A 13969-nucleotide genomic window follows, 5' to 3' on the forward strand; every position below is an offset into this window, starting at 1 on the left:
AGGGGAGTTTCCCAAGGCCTGTGAAGCCTTATACACACAAAGGAGAAATTCTGATCAAGAATAAAAAAGGAAACATGCCATATTGGCTCCACTCTCCATTTCCATAAAACTGTCAGTCTCACTTCTTGTTCCTAGCTGGGCCTCATGACAAGAGTCTCCTATTCCTTATGGGGCATTCCAGCAAGATGTCATTTCTGTAACTTGCATCCAATGATAGATTATCTGCTGTATCACTGTGCCAGAGAGCATACTCTCAGGTTTTGCACCCCAGGGAACTAGATTGTGGATATTTTGGGGACATGTATAGGCATATGTGATGAGTTTTGTGGGCCCATGATGCCCATACACCACCAGTATTCTGGAACATGGGCCCAGCTCCACCAATGTTTGGTCTTATATTTTCAGAGCCATCCCAACCATAGCCCGATCTGGGCAGCCGCCCTGGGCTCCACACTTTGGGGGCCCATACTTCAAGGGGATGCAGGCTCCAGGGAAGTCTGGGGGCTGAATGGGGGTCCTGGTGCAGGCAACAGTGAGCTCCCCATCCTGCTTCTCTCTGACCCCACTCCATCCCTTCCCCCAAAACATCCTGCTCCACCCGTGCCCTGACTCTTCCTGCTCCTGATCTACCCATTCTCCCATACCACCATTCTCACCCCACTTCTTTCCAGCTTCAGCCCAACTTCCTCCCCTCCTCCATGTGACAATGGGAGCAGTTGAGACAGGGCTGAGCATGGCAGGCTGGGGACCAGGATGCTAGCTGCTGCCTGCGTGGACCCTGTGTGCCCCTAAAGCATGGGGACCCCCCCTCACACACACACACAGCCTGGGGTTTGCAGCAGTTGCCATGGTCCATCCTATGAACATAATATCTCTGTTTGGACAAATTTCAAAAATTATGCCAGCCTGGCACATATGTTTATAGATTAATGAGGAAAAGGGGCATTTAACACCTGCTGATCTCGAGTTTCCATAATCCCAAAGGGCTACTATCTGCAAGAGACTACTAAAACAGGAGCTTTATTTGTTCATTTGTTTGTCACAGGGTGACTCAAAATCACAAACAATAGTTCATGTCAAGAGGAAATTAGGATAAGAACTATTACAAGCCGCTTATTTGGGTCTTCACCATTTTCCTACTCTACGCCCATACACAGGAATTTCTGGGGAGGGTGCTTTTTTATGTAAGTGTGGACTGTCATTTTTTAAATATAAAGGAATTCAAAATAGTCATACAATGAGTGTGCATACGAGAGGCCAATGAAAAAATTGAGTGGAAACAGTAAAATTGGTTAAATGATTTTGTTATAACATACTAAACATTTATACAATGATAAAGGTTTCATAGAAATTACCTTCTGAGATCATGGCGGACAATGTGGCTGCCGTGGCCCTCCCACTCCCTCAGTAGCAGTGACTGCAATGCAGCTCATCGCTTGGCAGACAAGACCGACAGTCTCCTCTTAACTTGGCTGCCGCTTATTTCCGGCTTGGAGATAAGCCCGAGAAAAGCGCCAGTCTAGACGTGATTCTCCGGAAAATAAAGCCTTTTCCGGAGGATCTCTTATTCCTACTTTCAAGGACCTTGAAAATAGGAATAAGAGATCCTCCGGAAAAGGCTTTATTTTCCGGAGAATCACGTCTAGACTGGCGCTTTTCTCTGGCTTATCTCCAAGCCGGAAATAAGCGGCAGCCATGTTAATGCAAATACCGCGGGGGATATTTAAATCCCCCGCGGATTTGCCTATTCCAACGTGCTACATTAGCATCCCTTTTCCGGAAGGGATGCCAGTGTAGACACAGCCTGTGTGTCCATGGCTGGTCCAGTCAGAGAGCTTTATATGCTCTCTGTTTGACATACTTCTGATTTATTGGATTTGTAAAGGTGACCTTAAATGTTTTAATGGTAATAATTCTTTCAAGGGTTTGAATCAGTAAATGTGCTATGTTCATATTTTGACATTATATACTGTAGGCAATTTAATCCATATAAGTAGTTTCAGTGATATTAACACTGTAGGCAAACTGGTACTAAAGTTTAAATGTCAGTGAGACTTTTCCTATTAGATCTAGTGCAAACAGAGCACTTTTTTCTTAGAGTACTGAGGCATAAAATACCAGTAGACAGTAAAGACAGAGTGCCAATGAATCTGAAATAAACAAGAGGTGAAATTTATAGCATTTTCAAAAATGTTCCCTATCCAAGAACTACTGCAGCTGCACAAAACTATAAAATTAAAGGTAAGAGAAAAACCTTGTAGCACTAGACAATAAATGAACTGCGTTATCTATCTGGATTTCAGTAACTTTCCAGAGATTTACTATTTCACCTAGGATTTATTACACCATTGTGCATATTCTGGATAGCATTTTATATTTCCTCCATTACCCTGGTCATTATCTAATAGAGGGTCCAAGTTATAATCACTGCCACAGGAATCCACCACAATGCAATAATCCTCACCTCTTAAAAGAGGGAAAGTGGTAGGGTGTTTTTATGAGTGTATCAGTACTTACCAAATTTTTTGTATGAATCACAGGAAACTATGCTTTTGCAGCAGATGAGTTTCTAAGAGGCCATGTGGATTCTCAGATAGGGACCCTTTATATCAGAGTTATTTTATCCTAACTCAACAAAGTAAGTCCTATATAAACCAAAGCTGGGTTTGGAGCTGTAGACATTGAAACTTGTTCTTTGGAGAAAGTGAAATTCATGATGCAATACTCTCCATGCAATTTAATGCAGCTTTGAAGTGGTCTACAAAGCCTAGTGGAGACCCTGAGCAGTAGGGTAGGTTTCAGCTCTGAGAAGGAATAGTGTCATAATGCTTAACCTCCATATCAAATTGGAAAGGGTCCAGCGGAGAGCAACCAAAATGATTAAGGGGCTGGAGCACATGACCAATGAGGAGAAGCTGAGGGATATGGGGTTATTTAGTCTGCAAAAGAGAAGAATGAAGGGGGATTTCATAGCAGTTTTTAACTTCCTGAAGGGAAGTTCCAAAGAGGATAGAGAGAGGCTGCTCTTAGGAGTGATGGATGGCAGAATGAGGAACAATGGTCTTAAGTTACAGGGGGGGAGGTCTAGGTTGGATATTAGGAAGGACTATTTCTCTAGGAGGGTGCTGAAGAACTGGAATGGGTTCCCTAGTGAGGTGGTAGAATCTCCATCCCTAGAAATGTTTTAAGTCCAAGCTTGACAAAGCCCAGATTGGGATGATTTATTTGGGATTGATCCTGCTTTCAGCAGGCGGTTCAACCCAATGACCTCCTGAGGTCTCTTCAAGTCCTAGGATTCTATTATCTGCCAGTGTGTGACAGCAGACATCAAAATGTGTGGCAAACAACTAAAATGGGGGACCCCCGTGTTTGGTTGCATGTCATCCAGTAAACCAGATTAAAATATTATAACCACTTCGTAAAAATGTTTTCCCCTTTTCAAGCCCAATTAAGCCCGCTGGAGATGGAAATGGGTTGGGTGGTCCCTGCACAATCTGCATGGGAGCTGCAGCAAAAGGGTCCCGGCACCAACTTCTCTCAACCTGCCTTGAGATTGTTCCTGACAAGCCTCTTCCAGTTCAGATAAGGAACCTCCCATCCAATGCTATGCATCAAGCTAATGTCTCCTGCATAATAACAGTGGCTCATTTCTGTGTTGAGGTTGATCACTCTTAGTTCACCCCATGTCTTCTCAGGCAGAGCTCATCTTCACTCATACCTGCTCTTAGTTACCCCGTGCTACCTGAGCTCACTGCTGAGGACCTACACATAATTGGTCCTGAACTCAGCAACTTGTTTGTTTCTAAGAACCAATACAATCAATCAGTCATGAATTCCCAAACTAGTACAGTAGATTTCCAATAATCCGGCACCCTTGGGACCCAGGGGGTGCTGGATTATTAGATATGCTGGAGTATCGGAAGGTGCTCTGGAGGGGTGCTGTGACAGATCTGCCGGGTCCCGCACTGAGTGGGGGGGTCAGCGGGGAACGGCGCAGGGAGGGGTGAACCCTCTGCAGTGTTGCAGGTAGGCAGTGGAAGCCGTGCAGCCAGCTTGCAAGCGGGGAAACTTGTAGGCGGCGGCGGAGAGGGGGCAAGAGGCAGGCAACTGTTTAAGGAGGGTGAGTGGGGGGTGTCATCAGGGGACAGCGTAGCGAGGGGCGAACCCTCCGCTGTGTTGCGGGCAGGTGGGGGTGGGGAGGTCAGCAGGGAACACAGCCTGCCTCTCACCCCTCTCCGCGGCCGCTGCTTACAAGTTTCCCCGCTTGCAAGCCAGCTGTGCAGGGCTTCCACCGCCTCCCCACAATACTGCGGAAAGTTCGCCTCTTGCCACACCATTCCCTACCAACACACCCCGCTTGCCCGCCCGCCTTAAACAGATGCCTGCCTCTTGCCCCCTCTCTGCCGCTGCCGCTTACAAGTTTCCCCGCTTGCAAGCCGGCTGCGCAGGGCTTCCACCACCTCCCCGCAACACAGCAGAGGGTTCACCCCTCACCTTACTGTTCCCCGCCAACACCCCCCCCTCCACCCACTCAGTCTCCTGCCCGCCTTCCTGCCTGCCTTCCTTAAACAGTTGCCTGCCTATCGCCCCCTCTCCGCCACCGCCTTTGGGCAGCTCCATTTGTCTGGCTGGCCAGTGCATTTCCAGGTTCCAGTCGGTGCCGGATATCAGGAGTGCCGGACCACTGGATGCCGGACAACTGGAGTTTTACTGTACTACAAGTTCTTGATCTCAGGCTTGGGAGTGATGCCAATTAATAAGTTTAGGTGCTTGGTATAAATGCTGCTTCGTAATCAGTCTATATTGTAGGCTGAATATTTTGCTCCTTTCTTTAAACACTTTGCCAATCACTATTATGCCACTCAACACAAGACCTAATCAGATTTTCACAAAGTGTCCTGAAACTTGCAAGCTGTTTGATTCAGAAAATATATGGGTAATGATAAACATTGGGGATTGCGACTAAAGGACTGCATATTGACAATTTTCATATAATTTCTTAATGTGACAAAAGTGAAGAAAAGTTCATGAAATCAAGGTAAGAATAGCCACTAACTGCTTCATACATGTGAGATAATAACAACAGGAAAAAAGAAGAGGCAAAATAGGAATACAAACCTGTGAAAAAAATTGTGTTTCTTTCCCTTCTGATTTTATTCTTTCTAGTTTACAAATAATGCTTTCCTTCTAAGGCTCTAAGAGAATTTGCTCTTGTGTCACCATCATTATTACTTTAATGACCTTACTTATACCACACCCTACTTCAAATAGTGCTTTAAATGCTGTAGACAAGTTTTCATATAGCTACTACAGGACTGTTCAAAGGGGAGCAAAAGGAGCAAGCCCTTTTATTCTGTGCCCCTCGTACAGCAGCAAACAACCTGGGGCACAAGACATCCCAAAGGAAGATCGGAAAGACAGATAAATGGTGGAGTCATGGTCTCGAACTCTCATTGGAGGGTTATGACTTGTGTTAGGAAAGCTATAAACCACAAAAGATCTCATAGTCCTCTGATGCACACAAAGTGCATGCTGAGTTGAATGGTAGTTGTACATTTGTACAGGGAGGCAAACTCTGATCCTGACAGATACAGAGGAATCACTTCAGTTATGTTATACCATTGTAAGCTTCCTGGAGAATATAGGTAACCAAAAAGGAATTATTTGAAATAGAACTGAATTAGGATTCTAGGGAATGTGTAATCACATACATGGACATGGGATTTAGTGCCTGATCCTGCTAACATTTCAGTGGATGTTTTGCATGTAGAACTCTAGGATCAGGACCTTCAACTTAAAAACAAGACTCTTGACAAGGTTCTATTATTTGAACTTTAGCAATTTGTCAATGTCTTTCAAAGGTGATTGACAAAGTATTATGCAAACACACAAATGTTTTGCAAGTGCAAAATAATTGGTGTTACAGCAGAGTCACCACGGAGAACGAGAAAGAGGTAGGGGAACAAAACTCACACTCTTTCAGAGGTTGGCTATGTTTCCTGAACCACACTTCCTGAACAGAAATCCAAGTACTGGTGATCATTAATCAACAGGACTATGGGCACTGTCTACAGGAGTAAAGGGGGTAGTTCAGTCTCCAGTCCTTAAGGTAACTGTGACAGCGGTACTGATCAGAGCCCTGGCCCCACTTTGAATTGCTGCCAGAGCACCGCTTCGCGTGGCTCTGAAGACAGATGCAAGGGAGGAGGGTGCTTGCCATGGTGCTTGCCCCAGCGCTGCCCCTTCCACTCGAGGCTCCACCCCTTTCAGGGCGTGGAGTAGTTCCCACACAGCTTGCCCAAGGACTTGCTGTGGCTGTTGGCCTCGCAGCTGTCTACGCAGGGGATGTAGGATTAAGTAAGAATGGAATCTGAACCATCTTCTCTTTATAATCAATGAGCTCTTCCATAAAACAATTTGTGTTCCAAAAATATATCTGAACCAGCAATTCCTTTATAAACTCCTGCCAGAAGACATGAATTTCATCCTCAATCATTCTTTTCACTGATGCTGGTTCAACAAGCTACTCGAGCATATTCCTAACAAAGTATGTTAGTAGACCTTTTGAAGTCAATGGGACAATGTGGGTGCTTACAAGTTAGGCATGTGCTTAAATACCTTGTTAAACCAGGGCCTAGGTTTTTTTTAAATATATTCAAATTACCAATCAATAATGATTGAAAGTAACAAAAATATCAATGAGACTATTGTCTTTTAAAACTAGCCAAATTCTGCCCAGTTTCTGTATGCTTCAGAAGAATTTACCCACTTACTTCACTTCAAATGGAAGTGGCACTCAGAAGAACCCATTTAAATTGCATCTTTGTAGAAGCTGCCCTGTCATTTAAATAAATTTTTAGTGGTAGCATTCTTTAGTGAGGGTCACCAGTATCCTAGCAGAGTCTGCATTCATAAAACCAGCCCCCACACTTAGGGAAACTGTATATGATTTTTGGCTTATAATTTCTTGATAAAAGAGAATATCATATTTAAAACACATGAAAAATGTCTTGTGATAATTGTTATTACATATATAGATGATAAAACAATAAATTAAAGTGACAGTGAATAAAATGATGAATTCTGATTGACTTTAGGCAATATAAAATAATTGGAGTCTTTACTGCTATTTCCATTTTTAATGGGATACAATGTAACACATCCTTATGACAGGGATGGAAAGGTAAATTAATCTTTATGCATCATCATCAAGCAGTGTAAACATGGCCAAACTTAATTACAATATAATAGATTGTTAAGTGTCTTCCCTACAGAGGTGTGATAGCTCTCATGCAAGTGATTACAACCAAGATGACTATCACACAAGGTACGCTTTAAAGGCTTATAGTAGCTTTTGCACTTATCAAACAATAAATCTGATTGTAAAAGCCAGGTCAATGAGTCAGTTTTTTACACCACCAGCTGCAGTGGAACAGAAGGGATGAAAACAAATTATGATGCAGGATTAATGAAATTTAGCTTGATTCAGACTCTGGCAAAACTCCCATTTCACTTTAAAAAGGGCAAAGTGGGGGGATAGTTTTGCCTTTTCACTCAGTGAAAGCTTTGCCTGAGTAAACTTGGTTGATACCATCATTCTATTTTTCAGCTTGGCTTTAGTGCCCCTATCCTGCATAAGGCTGTGATTCTTACAGAGAATAATGAAATTGTATTTCTGCATGTAATTCAATGAGAAAAGCATCTTTGTAAAACACTGTATTGTTGAATAAAGGACTTCTGAAATGTTCCTTATAAATTTTAATACATTAAAGAGAGATATTCAAAAAGTACTTTATATATCGTTACTGAGTCCTTGTGAGTGCTCAGGAGTCAGAGCAGAGGTTTGAGAAGTATGGGGAGGCTCAGGAAGGGGGTTGGGAGGTTCAGGGCAGCCTCAAGGACAGCCAGGGCACCTATGCTGGTGAGTCGTGGCAGTAGGAGCTGTGCTACCCCGGCCTAGCCAGTAGTTACTCCCTGGGGGGAAAGGAGAGGGCGGGGCTCAGCAGCAGTGCCACTGACTGGCAGGGCCACTGATTGGCAGGGCTTTCCCCCAGTGTCCACCATTGGAGCCAAGGGGGGGGAGGGGCGGCGAATGGTTCCGGCTCTGACTTTAAGTTGAGAGTACCACCTACCTGAGGCTGGCAACATGCAGAAGCCTGCCCCCAGCCTGCCACTCTGTTACAGGTGCGGCCACCCCTCTATGGTCACTCTGAGTAAAACTGTCCACCACAACCCCTGTTGTTATACCAGGGCATAACTGTCCCTGCTATGAGAGCCCTCCCACAACCAATCAGATTGTGACTGGGAGCTGAAGCTAGACAAACTCAGATCAACTGAGGAAAATCCCTGTGCCAGAGTGCGGTATTGTTATTAACCACAATCATGGTGGTGGAGTCTCTGTACCTTGAAGTTTTTAATTCATGCTGTGAGAACTTCAGTAACTCAGGCAGAGGTTAGGGGTCTCTGTTACAGGTTCTGTGGCTTGCAATGTGCAGGAGGTCAGACTAGATTACCACTGTTTTCCCTAAAGTCAATGAGTCTGTGCTCCTGAATTACTTGCACATCCTAAACACCTAGGCTGTGTCTACACTGGCATGAATTTCCGGAAATGCTTAAAACGGAATACCATTGGCAGGCTGCTTTTCCGGAAAAGCCCTTTTTCTGGAAAAGCGTCTGTGGCCAATGTAGACGTGCTTTTCCGGAAAATAGCCCCGATCGCCATTTTCGCGATCGGGGCTTTTTTCCGGAAAAGACTACTGGGCTGTCTACACTGGCCCTTTTCCGGAACAGTGTTCCAGAATAAGGACTTATGCCTGAGCAGGAGCAGAATAGTTTTTCCGAAATAGCGGCTGATTTTGTACAGTAGAGCATCGTTTCTTTTCCGGAAATTCAAGGGCCAGTGTAGACAGCTCCCAGCTTATTCCGGAAAAGCGGCTGATTTTCCGGAATAAGTGGCCCAGTGTAGACACAGCCCTACTGATTACAATATGCTCATCGTCATATTTATGTCCTGTCAACTATATTCATTTTAAATCTCCTAGTATAACAAACCATTAACTAGAACCTATTTCACATAATAATATAAACTTGCTTCATGTAACGGTCCTTTCATTACTAACAGAACCATCCTACCAGATAATGAGAAATTGGGTTTGGAACAAATGGGGTTCACAACAACAAGCAATGGTAATTATTGACATTCTTATACTAGGCTACGTCTAGACTGCATCCCTCTGTCAACAGAGAGATGCAAATCAAGCACGTCGAAATTATTAATGAAGCAGGGATGTAAATATCCCGTGCTTCATTAGTATAAACATGGCCGCCGCTGTTTTTCTAAAAGGAACTTTTTCGAAAAAAAAGGCAGTCTAGACACAGATCCTTCAAAAAATAAACCCTTTTTCGAAAGATCCTATAAACCTCAAAAAATGAGGTTTAGAATGAAAATGAGACCCTTAGCCTCTCCAGAGCATCCATGCGATCATTTGACACACCCATGTACTATGGGGCAAGAAGAACATAGATGGATCAGAACCATTGTAAATCTCAATTTTACATGGCCACAAATGTAAGTGGGTGGTAAGAAGCTGGTGGAGCCAGAAAAGAAAGTGATGGAGATTTCTGCCTTACTCTAATTCTCTTCATTAATTTATTTATATGCCCTATTTTCCAGCACCACCTAAACTGAATATATTTAACCAAAAAAAGTTAGAGTCCTCTATGAACACCAAATATAGACTGAATTCTACATCTCACGGCTCCATTTTCATTCCTTGGTAAGGCCTTTTACAATTGAGATCTAATTTTAATTGCATAATTCTTTCTAATCCCTATGAATGTACAAGGATTCCCCCACTGGAAAGGAAATGAAGTAGATCTGAATGATCCATATGTTGAAGTACTGTATTCTTATCATTTAAATGATACACTTTCCATCAAAATCTACAAAAGTACACTCATGACACCCATCCAATGATCTCTTGGCCAGAGGTACAGACATTGTTTTAATTTATTTTGGAGTAAAGGTACTTTCCCTGAAGTGTCTGAACAATCTTACTACAAATTAAACAGATGTTCAATAAAAAAAAGACTTTACTAAATATGACACAAACATAGGAAAAGGGGATAAAGAAGAGAAAATTACAATGGTTTACTGGTTCATCATACGACATGCCACAATTTTAACTAAGGTCTTTTTAAATAGATGGAACAATAATAAAAAAGAGAGACACACAAGTAACTTCTACACTTCTCTCACATTGTGTCTTCCCTGTACTGGAATGAAACCTTTATGACAATGAACAGTTTTTTCCCTCTTTGGAACATCATGATGGCCTGCCAGGATGCTAAAATGGAGACTACTCATCTCTGCCCTACAGCAGCAGATGAGATGGCTCAAGTAGTAGTAAAGGAGCCTGTGAGAACAACCTAGCAACAGGACAAGGAGAAAGATGAGAAGCCCCATAGCAGTCTATAAAAATATTAGAGGAAAAGCAATAGGACCAAGCAATTTTTCTATTGACTTTTGCCAGTGTTATCAGCCAACACAGACTGTAACCAAAAGAGGTGAAAGGGGAATGATTCCCTCAAAAGAGTCTGGACAGAAGGATGACTTACTGCACTGCACTACAGATTAGAATAGACAAATGAAGTCAGTAGGGTGATGGAAAGCTTTGGAGCACCACGGTTTAGGATAGCAAGGTATCTATGGGTACATCTAGACTGCAGAGTTAAATGAGAAAAGGATATGCAATTTGCGGTATGCACATTGCGTAACTTTTTCCACTTAACTGTCGAAAGAGGCTTTTCCAAAATGTGGCATGTCTACACGGTGCCAAATTTTGGAAAAAAGTCCTCTTTTGACACATCCTTTATTCCTCATAAAATGAGGTTTACAGGGATGGCTAAAGAGTGCATCTGCTTTTTCAAAAACATTTCCGAAAAAGCGGACGCACTCCTTAGGCACGGCACTGATTTCCTGGGATACCAGAGGTTTCCCAAAAAAGCAGTGCAGTCTAGATGTAGTCTTTGTGTTAATGAAGAGAGTGTATTGGCTCCAAGTGAGAACTGGCTGGCCAGTCAACTTAGGAATGAACATAGTAGGGTGCTGGTTCTTAGCCAGTAGGCTGTAATAACCAAGGGTATAATACAAGGGCTTGAAAATGTTCATTCTACTGCAACGAAAATATCACTCCCCGGCTCACCACACAATTGTACCATTCATGGTCAAGTATTCTCTGTCAACAGCATTGCACACAACTTCTCAAAATACACATACCACACTCACATACATACCCCCTAGTGGCCTGTCACTGGAGTATTTTAACTCTTATTTTATAGTAAATTTACAGGGGGTCATGGCAATGTTTTACTTTGAATAAGGAGTCGTGAACCTGGAAAGATGAAAAACACTGCTCTGGGGTTTCCTTGCTTTTCCAGAGGAAAAAAGTGTTTGTTACAAGTCCCAAATCTGCATCTTCTAAGACTTCCTGGATGTGTCTAGACTGGCATGACTTTGCGGAAATACTTTTAATGGAAAAGTTTTTCCGTTAAAAGTATTTGCGCAAAAGCACGTCTACATTGGCGAGACACTTTTGCGCAAAAGCAGAAACCTGGAACCATTTTGAAGAGGGCAAAAGAGCACCAGCCCTTTCTGTGGGTGGGGACTGAAGCTCCTTTGACACACGTGCTTAAAGGGATCTCCCTGGACAGCCGTTTCTCTCCTGCTGCGGGCTATAGGACCTCTTGCAGAGACTAACAGCCATAGCAGTTTTTGTGGTTGCCCTCTGCCTTGTTGGACACCACTGCCTTTTGCCTTTTAGTGCCTTTGCCTGGTTTTGTTTTTTTTTCATCTTGCTTGTTTTTTGTGCCATGGAGCCAGGGGTCGCTATGTGCCTGCTCTGGCCCCTGCTGGCCATTTTGGAGTGCCTGCAGCTGCTGCTCCAGGCTGGTGCCCTCCTCTTCCAGGACCTGAAGGCGCAGATTGCTCTGTACTCCCTCACCAGGGAGGCCATGGCATCCCTGTGGCATCCCCACCCCAGCATGAAGAGGCCACTGTGGAGACTGGACACCAGTACAGACTGCTGGGACTGGCTGATCCTGGGGCAATGGGATGACCAGAAATGGCTCCGGAACTTTTGCATGAGAAAGCGGACATTCCTGGAGCTATGTGCCTGGCTCGTCCCTGCGCTCCAGAGAACCACCACCCGGCTGCAGGCACCCATCCCCGTCAACAAGAGGGTCGCCATCGCAGTCTGGAAGCTGGCCACCCTGGACAGCTTCCGATTGGTGGCACACCAGTTGGGGTGGGCAGATCGACCATCGGTGTCATCATGATGGAGGGCATCACGGAGGGGGGGGGAGCCAAGGGAGTGCACACTCACCCTGCCTTATGTGATATGTTCCCTTGTGTTTCTCTGTACCCTTCTGCAGGTCGTCCATGCCATCAATGATGTCCTGCTCCCGAGAGTCATCCACCTGTGCGACATGGATGCCACGGTGGCCGGCTTCGCTGCCCTCGGGTTCCCCAACTGTGGGGGAGCCCTGGATGCAACCCACATCCCCATCTGTGCCCCGGAGCATCGAGCGGCCCATTTTATGAACAGAAAGGGGTACTTTTCTGTCATACTCCAGGCCCTCGTGGACCACCATGGCTGCTTCCTGGAAGTTTATGCGGGCTGGTCCGGCAGGGCACACGACTCCCACGTCCTACGGAACTCCGGCCTGTTTCTCAGGCTGGAGGTGGGCACTTACTTCCCCCGGCGGGAGTTTACTGTCAGGGATGTGCCTATGCCCATCTATATCATGGGGGACGCAGCCTAGCCCCTGCTGCCCTGCCTAATGTGGCCCTACACGGGGCGGCCAGACTAGAACCGGGCCCGGTTCAACAATCGCCTTTGGCCGCTTGAAAGCCCAGTTCCGTTGTTTGCTCACCCGTCTCGAGATGGGTGAGCAGAATGTCCCAGAGGTAGTGGCCGTGTGCTGCGTGCTCCACAATCTTGTGGAGCGGAGGGGGGAGGCCTTCCTCCCCTCATGAATGGCAGGCGAGGGCCAGGCCTACGAACAGCCCCACACAACTGCCATCCGCCAGGCGCACCAGGATGGGGTGTACATCTGGGAGGCCCTGATGGACATGTTCTCCCAAGCCCCATAGTAGGGTCACCTCGGTCTCCCTTTACAACTCTCTCCCATCTCCTCACCTTCCCCCTCACCTTCCCTTACCTTCCAATAAACAACAAACACAGGGGGTTTTTTAACACAAACTTGTAACTTTTTATTTACAAAGGGGAGAGGGGAGATCTAGGATGGGAGGGGGAGGAGACCTTCAACTGGGAGGGGGAGGAGCTACTCCTGGGAGGGGTGGCCCCTGCGACTGCTCCTGCGGGAGTGGACCTGCACATGGGGGGCAGGCCGCATCGGGGCAGGCAGCACGGGTAAGTAGGCAGGAGGGCAGGATCAGGAGCAGGAGAGGCAGGGGCCAGAGGGGCAGGGACAGATGGGACAGGAGCAGGAGGGGCAGGGGCAGGAGGGGCTATTGCAGGAGGGGGCAGATGCAGTGCTAGGGGAGAGATGGCGGGGGCATGGGGCCAGGCCATGCCATAGCGGATGGCATGGCCAACGTATGCAGTGAGGGTGACTATTGAATCTGCCATGTGGACGCACTGGTCCTGGAAGGAGCCCCAGGCCTCCTGGCTCCACTGCAGATCCACCTCCACACGCCGAGTGATGGCTGCCTCGACGCGCTCAACGGCCTGCACGTGGCGCCGAAGGAGCTGGTCCCGGTGGCAGAGTGGTTGGGCAGCTGGGGGTGCTGCTGCTGCCACTGCTGCAGGGCTAGAGGGTCCCCCGTTTGTGCTTGGTCCCACTGCAGGGAACAGAAGAAAGGATGGGTCAGTCAGGCAGCCCAGCCACTGTCCCCACCCCTCATGCCCTCCACCCCTGAGCCCAGGTTACACCACAGTAGTGTGGC

This window comes from Pelodiscus sinensis, chromosome 13, assembly GCF_049634645.1.
Source record: "Pelodiscus sinensis isolate JC-2024 chromosome 13, ASM4963464v1, whole genome shotgun sequence".
Lineage (NCBI taxonomy): Eukaryota > Metazoa > Chordata > Testudines > Trionychidae > Pelodiscus > Pelodiscus sinensis.